A 7,358-nucleotide genomic window follows, 5' to 3' on the forward strand; every position below is an offset into this window, starting at 1 on the left:
ATACATAAAGCTCCCAAGACCTTAAAGCTGTGGTGGCGAACCTATGGCAAGCATGCCAAAGGTGGCACACAGAGCCCTCTCAGTGGGTATGCGCATCGTTGCCAGCTGCTCTTTGGGTTTCTGGTGTGCACATGCGCACCAGCCAGCTGGTCTTTGTGGGCACTGAAGCACTGAAAAACGGCCTGAAAACAGCCTAAAAAACACCCAAAAAATAGGCAGGCCCGTGCTGGTAAGAGGGTCTTCAGGTTTCCGGTGCTCTGGCATGCACACGCATGTGCATACGCATGCACAAACATTCTGGTTTGGGCACTTGGTGCTGAAAAGGTTCGCCATCACTGCCTTAGAGGTACTAGAAATTACTCCTATCTCTAACAAATATTTGCATGTAATGATTCCAAATACATAATTTATTTAAACCCTAGTTGAGATATTCTCACAAAAATAATAGCAATAAAACACACAAAGAAATCCCTATAAACTTTTGAATGAAGATTTCTTACCTTCTCTCCACCACAGTTTCTGAAAAAATTGCTCTATTTCACTCTAGAAGTCATCAAGTCTCTCTAATTATATTGATTTCAAAATTGGAATAGATCTAAATTACTTATACCCAGCAAACGGTTATTATACTGATTTGTCCCACTATTGTTGACATGCCCTTATTTCATGTTATCTGAAGCTGTTTAGCTCTCAGATGGATTCTTACTTTCTGAAGAAAAATATGTTGCTTGGAAGCTAATTGCTTTCCACTGAAAAATGACAAAGGTCAGAATCCTAAGAACAACTGCTCCAAGCTTTCAATGCAGTTTTCAAAACATAACCGTGGGCTACACTGCCTAATGATAATTCTTTTAGGGAAATTCCCTAAGAATACAAAATGGGAACAAAATTACATGAAGTGGAAAGGAGATGTGTAATTCTGAGAGCAAGAATGTTCCATTTGAAGACCAATTTCATCAGACTTAATAGAATAGTTGTTATATCTTGGTTGTACTGTTTGCATTACTGTGAAGGTACATTCCATCTCAATAAAACATCTGCTAATATCTGGATGTTATAAATACTATGGCACATAACTGCTTGTGTCTTTCTGTTTTGAGTAAAACCAGCAAAGGACTTTTTTTTGGGGGGGGGGCTGCATTCATCTTAAAACTATTTTGCAGGCCTATCAAAAACAAGCCTTCTTTAAATAGTTCATACTGTGAGGAACCTATGAGTTAATTATTCTGGTGCTCTGTAATTTCCTGTACGGAATTCCATACAAAAACTATTTCTATACTAAACTATTGGAAGATTGTACCTTAGAAGTAATTATCCTTGATGGAAAGCCATCCTGGTGATTCTCTGAACAAAAGAGACTTGAATAAGTGCTGTGCTTTTATATTTTAAACATTTATTTAGATTTGAACTACTTACAACAACTTGTGCATTTGCATATCCAGTTAGAAAGCCTTGCTCCATATTTCTAGTAGCAATTCAACCTGTATGGTTTTTGCAGACTGAGTAGTTTTGACTTTTCCTATTTTTCCCCAACTTACAGCATTAAAAGACCTTGGTAAAATACTGCCTATTGTTTTATTGGACAGTAGTACTGTAATGTTAATGCTATATGACTAATAGCACATTCTTGTAGAGAAAATTTAAGAAGGTAATGCATTGTAAATTTAAAACAGCTTGGTTTGATAGCATTTGTGTGACAATATCATGGTATTTAATTGCCTTTTTGAGTGTTTATAAATCAGCCAACATTGTAGAATATTTATAGTAAATTGTCTCATTGGAGAAGTTTTTAAAGTAAATAATTTTTTGATTTAAATGTATTGTTTATCATAGAAAACAAAATACAATACAGTAAAACAAATAAAATGGAAATGGAAAACTGACTACTTAATTAGATTTTATGTGATGTGGAATAGAAAAAGGTTTAGTGCAATAAGATCATCAAACACTCCTCCATTGTATTAATAGTTAAATATATTTTAAACATTTTATTGAGTGTTTGTATCTGCTGTATCTGCTGCAAAATAAAGTATTTGAGGGGGAAAATCCTGTCTGTTTCATTTCTTTAGCTCCAACAGTAAGAAATTTCTTTGAATACTTTTTCTATTGGCCCACAGGGTCATGCAATTGTTAACTTAGATCAGCTGCTATTTTTGTACTGTTTCTCATATAAACAAAATAATTTAGATTCGATAGTTATACTCACATATTGTGCTATGTCATTTAAGTAGTTATTGGAATGTGATTTATTTATGTACAATTAGATTTATATCCTGCATTTCCTCCAAGAGTGAAGGAAAAGCTGTACAGGGATCTTTCATTTTATTCCTCATATTAACCGTGCTATGTTCACTTGAGATGAGAAAAAGTGATTGACTCAAATCACTTAATGAGTGAGAGTGACTGAAGATAGATTTGAACTTCACGTTACATTGGCTATTTGTGTATGTACCTTTTTTTGGAGAAGTTTGCTTTTTGAAAGATTTTTTAAAATGTATATTCTCCCATTGTTTTACCATCCATTGTCTCTCAACATTATACAATTATTGTCTCTCAGTTTAAGATAGCCAGTCTTATAAAAGTATGGAAGCTGAAGAGAAACTAAGTGCTCTTCAAATTCTATTCAGCTACTGCCATCCTTCAGGATATGGTGAGCTCATACAGCACCAACAGAGAACCATTACTTTTAGAGTTCCTGCTTTTTTCAACCTCTGAATTGAGGGAATCCAGAACATCATCACTTCTTGAGCAGGACAGGCTCTCCAGAGTTAACTTGAAAATTGTAATCTCATGAGTATCCTAAGACTTACCTTTGAAGAGTCACCCTGGGAGTGAGATGGGTGGCATGTAAATTTATTAAATAAGATTTTACTGTATACTGATTTAGAAGTGAAAACTAACATCTGGAAGTTGTACTCAGAAACCTGCAAAGTGTTATTTTGCTGAATCAACTTGTATCCATTATATACATTTTAATGCATTGCAGATTTCAGATTGCAATCCTAAATAGATCACTTTGCCATACAGGTAATCCTCATTTAGCAACTACTTCAGATAGCAAATGCCATTACGATGGCAATGAAAAAGTAACTTGTTGAGCAGTGCCCACATTTGTGACCACATTGTCTTTCCCTTAGTTACATATTCACCATTAACAAATCAGTAGACATTATCCTGTGTCCTGGGTTGCTTTTTCTTTCTCCCTTTGCAGAGAGGGAAATGCTTAGATAAGTACCAATGCCAATTATTTCTCATTGCATACCTGTTCACACTCGTATAGTCCATTTCTCTCCAACTGACAAATACACATATATTAATTCCTTTCTTACTAGTTATTCTAGTACCAGGAAGAGCATCCCAAATGCTGGGAAAGTGAAGAAAAGGGGCTATAAGATTTTACCCAGCTTTCTCATGAGTTGAATTCTGGAAATATTTCTGCCATTTGGGGTTTTAATCATTTTGAAGCTGTAAAGCAAAGGAAAGGTGACCACAAGTCTTAGTATAATCCTCTCCAGAAACAATAGAGAAGCCAAGCCACCCAATACTACGGAACAATCTCTTTGCCAGGATTCAATCTCAACTTGTTATACCATCCAGATTCTTACAGTATTTGCATAGCAATTTAGAATTAGCATCTTTTTTTATTCTATGTGAACCAGTGGGAGAGGGAGGGAACCATCAGCAAACTGGTGATATTTCCAGTGGGAGAGGGAGGGAACCATCAGCAAACTGGTGATACTTCAACCCAATTTGATGACAAACTTTTTCCAGATATTTCACAAGAACTAATTACAGATGTTAGACAAAGTGAGGACACCTGAGTTCAAGTTTTCCTTTGTAGGAGGTTAGCAACCAGCCCTCTCCTAGAAAAATGAAATATCCTAGGAAATATTGAAAAGGCAGAATATTACATTTCCCTGGATGTGAAAAAGAAGAAACATGTTTTAAAGACAAAGTAGGTCCCTGCAGCTTCCTGCCCATCCCCTTTGTCAATGGGCCATTAAAATGCCCAAGCCAGTCCCTTTACATAGTAAACAGTTCTCCCCTTCAGCTCCAGGGCAATGGGATTAAGGCATGATTAGCCTTTACACACTTGCCATGTGGCATTTGAGAACTCAACCAAACCTGGATTCAAAACACAGCCTAGAGAGTTGCCTCTGCATGGCCCCATGGAGTCTGACAACCAATCAGAATACATTTCTTACACAGGAACAGAAAACAGAGAGGTGGGGCCAAACAGTTTATAAAAAGCCCAACAAGCCCCTTCCTCGGCCCTTCTCTTCTTTGTCACCCAACATTGAAGTATGTGGTCACCTTTTCTGTTCAGGACTCAAGCCATGTGGTCCTGTCCACCATTAAACCATCTTTCCAAGCAGCCTCCGTGTCTCCAGTGTCTTTTTCCCTTCTTGAAGCTGAACCCAGAAGGACATTTCTTCCAACACCTTTATGTATAAAAGGTAGCTGGATGATTGTGAGCTAGTTGCATGGGATCTCTCTATGCAGTCACCAGAAGTCAAAGTCCATTTGAAAGAATGCAAACAATAGAAGCTTTATATAGATTTTAAATATTATGGTAAAGAAAAGGAGCAATATGTTAAAACTGTACCACTAAATCCCAACCTAAATAATGATTTCTAACTTTCAGCCAACATATTTTTCTTCTGCTTTCAATTCTATTTTAGGAGCTCAGTCTATACTATCCAGTAATCTACATACATGGTAGTGTCGGTATCCTGAGATAATTTAGCTGGATCTCATTGACATTCTTTGAGCTGATGTTCTAATTCTCATTTACTCCTCTGTAAGGTTATTCCTGTGTAACTGCCTTTGTTGTAGCATAAGTGTAGGCATGCATAGCTATGCTGGAACACGTATACAACAGCAGTAATGATTAACCATACCATAAGGTCAGTAATACAAACTGCTGACTCTGAAGCACTAAGTAGGTCAGAAGTCACAAACTGTTAACTCTCAGCACTAAGTAGGGGTCAAAGGTTTGCATGCTGACTCTGCAGTATTAAGTAGGGGTCAGAAGTTTGCATGCTAGTAAAAGATTTATTTGCTGACTATGGGCATTCTCTAGGTTCAGAGGTCTACATGGAAGTAAATGAGTTACCATATACCATAGACTTGTACAACCATGATTGGTCCACATGGACCTTGCAACTCCACCCTTTCCTTGTGTATGCTCAATAAAAGTGTCATCCAGACTATGCTCTGGGTCGTCTCATTTCGAGAGAAGACTTGTGTCCGAGTCTTCCTTCATCATTGGCCTCATGGGCGACCCGCGGAGAAATCGCATGCCTTGTTTTAGGAATTTACCCAACATCTGAGCTTCCAACTGCTATTATGGCAGGTTACAGATGATATAGTTGAAGAACCCACTGCTTTTTTGTGTCACCAGAATTCCCACCCAATTCCTTGTTTTGAAATAATGGAGTGATGTGCAGAGTGACTATGCCTCACCCCAAATTTGTGATTAACTGTGGCCTATTACCAATCTTTGTGGTCTGGAATGGAGAGTATAGAAATCAGTTTGAGTAAAGTTTGGGAGTCTTTTGTAGAAGGAATCAGTGCAAAAGAAGAAAGGAGGCATCAACACTGAAGGCCTGGCATGTGATACCTTGGATCAGCATATGCTTGGTGGAATTAAATGGTGATTATAGCACCCAAGATTGTTGCCATTGTGGTATCAAAAAAATAAAATGTTCTAGGGAGATTACTAATAAGACACATAAGGGTGATGCATTTGGTGAAATGTAAACTGAGGCGAGCCTAATCTAAAGAGAGTGTATTGATCAGCGCTGTGGTGGAGGAATACCATTCCTGGTCAGCACTATCGGAGGTATTTCAGGCTACCAACCTGAATCTCTATCAGCTTACTTATCGAAAATGAAGCTAGTAGAAACTGTATTTGTACTTGAAAGGTGTAAGAAGGGAAAAACCAACCTGAGTGGTTCACCAGATTGTCAGCTTCTGCTTGATAGTATGTTATAATAAGATATGTTTTATTAACTATTGGATTATTGAATATTTTGTGTAGTGAATTGCTTCAATAATACCTTATTGCAGGATGTTTTAAGTGGGGGAAGCATTCTAATCCTAGTTTCAGGAGGAAGATATGTATAGCAGCGGGCACTAGAGGGGCCATTCCAGGGAAAACAGAATCACCCATGTAACCTCAATCCTTACTTCCAATCTAATGACTCCAATCTTGAATCCTAGAAGTCTCAAGCTCTGAAGAATAAATGCCTGGTTTGTTTATAATAAGGTTCTACTCATCTGTGATTTGGTAACATACATTGTAAATGTGATATATATTGTAAATTTTGTTAGGCAAGAATGGTGATGTATGTCAGATTCCTCATTACATAGATGACACCCAACATGTTATTGAAGAAGAGCTTAGATTGTTGTAAGATACTGATGATAATGATACTGTTTAGATCAGGGTTATCAAACTCCCAGCCTGGCATCGTCATGTGATGTATCGGGATTTTTACCCCCCTTCGCTAAACTGGGGATGGGCGTGGCCAGTATGTGACGCATCCAGCCCGCGGGCAGGAGTTTGACAGCCCTGGTTTAGATTAAAGCCTTCAGGGATATCTAATAATAGAACGCAAGACATGTGTCCTGTCCACCATTAAACCATCTTTCCAAGCAGCTTCAATGTCTCCAGTGTCTTTTTCCCTACTTGGAGCTAAACCCAGAAGGACATTTCTTCCAATAGTACAAAGGAAAATGTAGTTTTACTTTGCAACCTATGATAATAAAACAGTTGGATAACTTACCAGTTTCTGACAGTATAATTATTTCTTCAATGTTAACAAATTCTTAAAACTACTAATATATTGAAGATAGATAGATAGATGATAGATGATAGATGATAGATAGATAGATAGATAGATAGATAGATAGATAGATAGATAGATAGATAGATAGATAGATAGAGGGGGGGGATAAAAAGAGAGAGAGAGATCACAATTTTGTTCGTTTTTCTCTGTAATGTATATGGGTGTTTTTCATTTTTAGGAACTTTTAAGATGGTAGACTTCAAATTTCAGAATGCCCTAGAGTAGACAGATTGCTGTCTGTAGAACTCTTGAGAGTTTAAGTCCATACATCTTGAAGATGCAAACACTTTTCCATGGAAACTTTGGACTTTGAAGAAGAAAGAAAAAGTTTGCTGTTGGAAAAGACTCCTGAGAGTATCATAGGCAGCCATGAAAATAAATAAATAGATCATAAAACAAATAAAGTCAGGATTGTCATTCAAGGCACATGAGACAAGTATCAACCTCATAATATTCTTTATATATGGGAAGACCCATTCACATTGAGAAATCTGTCATGCTAGG

This window comes from Thamnophis elegans, chromosome Z (assembly GCF_009769535.1).
Source record: "Thamnophis elegans isolate rThaEle1 chromosome Z, rThaEle1.pri, whole genome shotgun sequence".
Taxonomy (NCBI): Eukaryota; Metazoa; Chordata; class Lepidosauria; order Squamata; family Colubridae; genus Thamnophis; species Thamnophis elegans.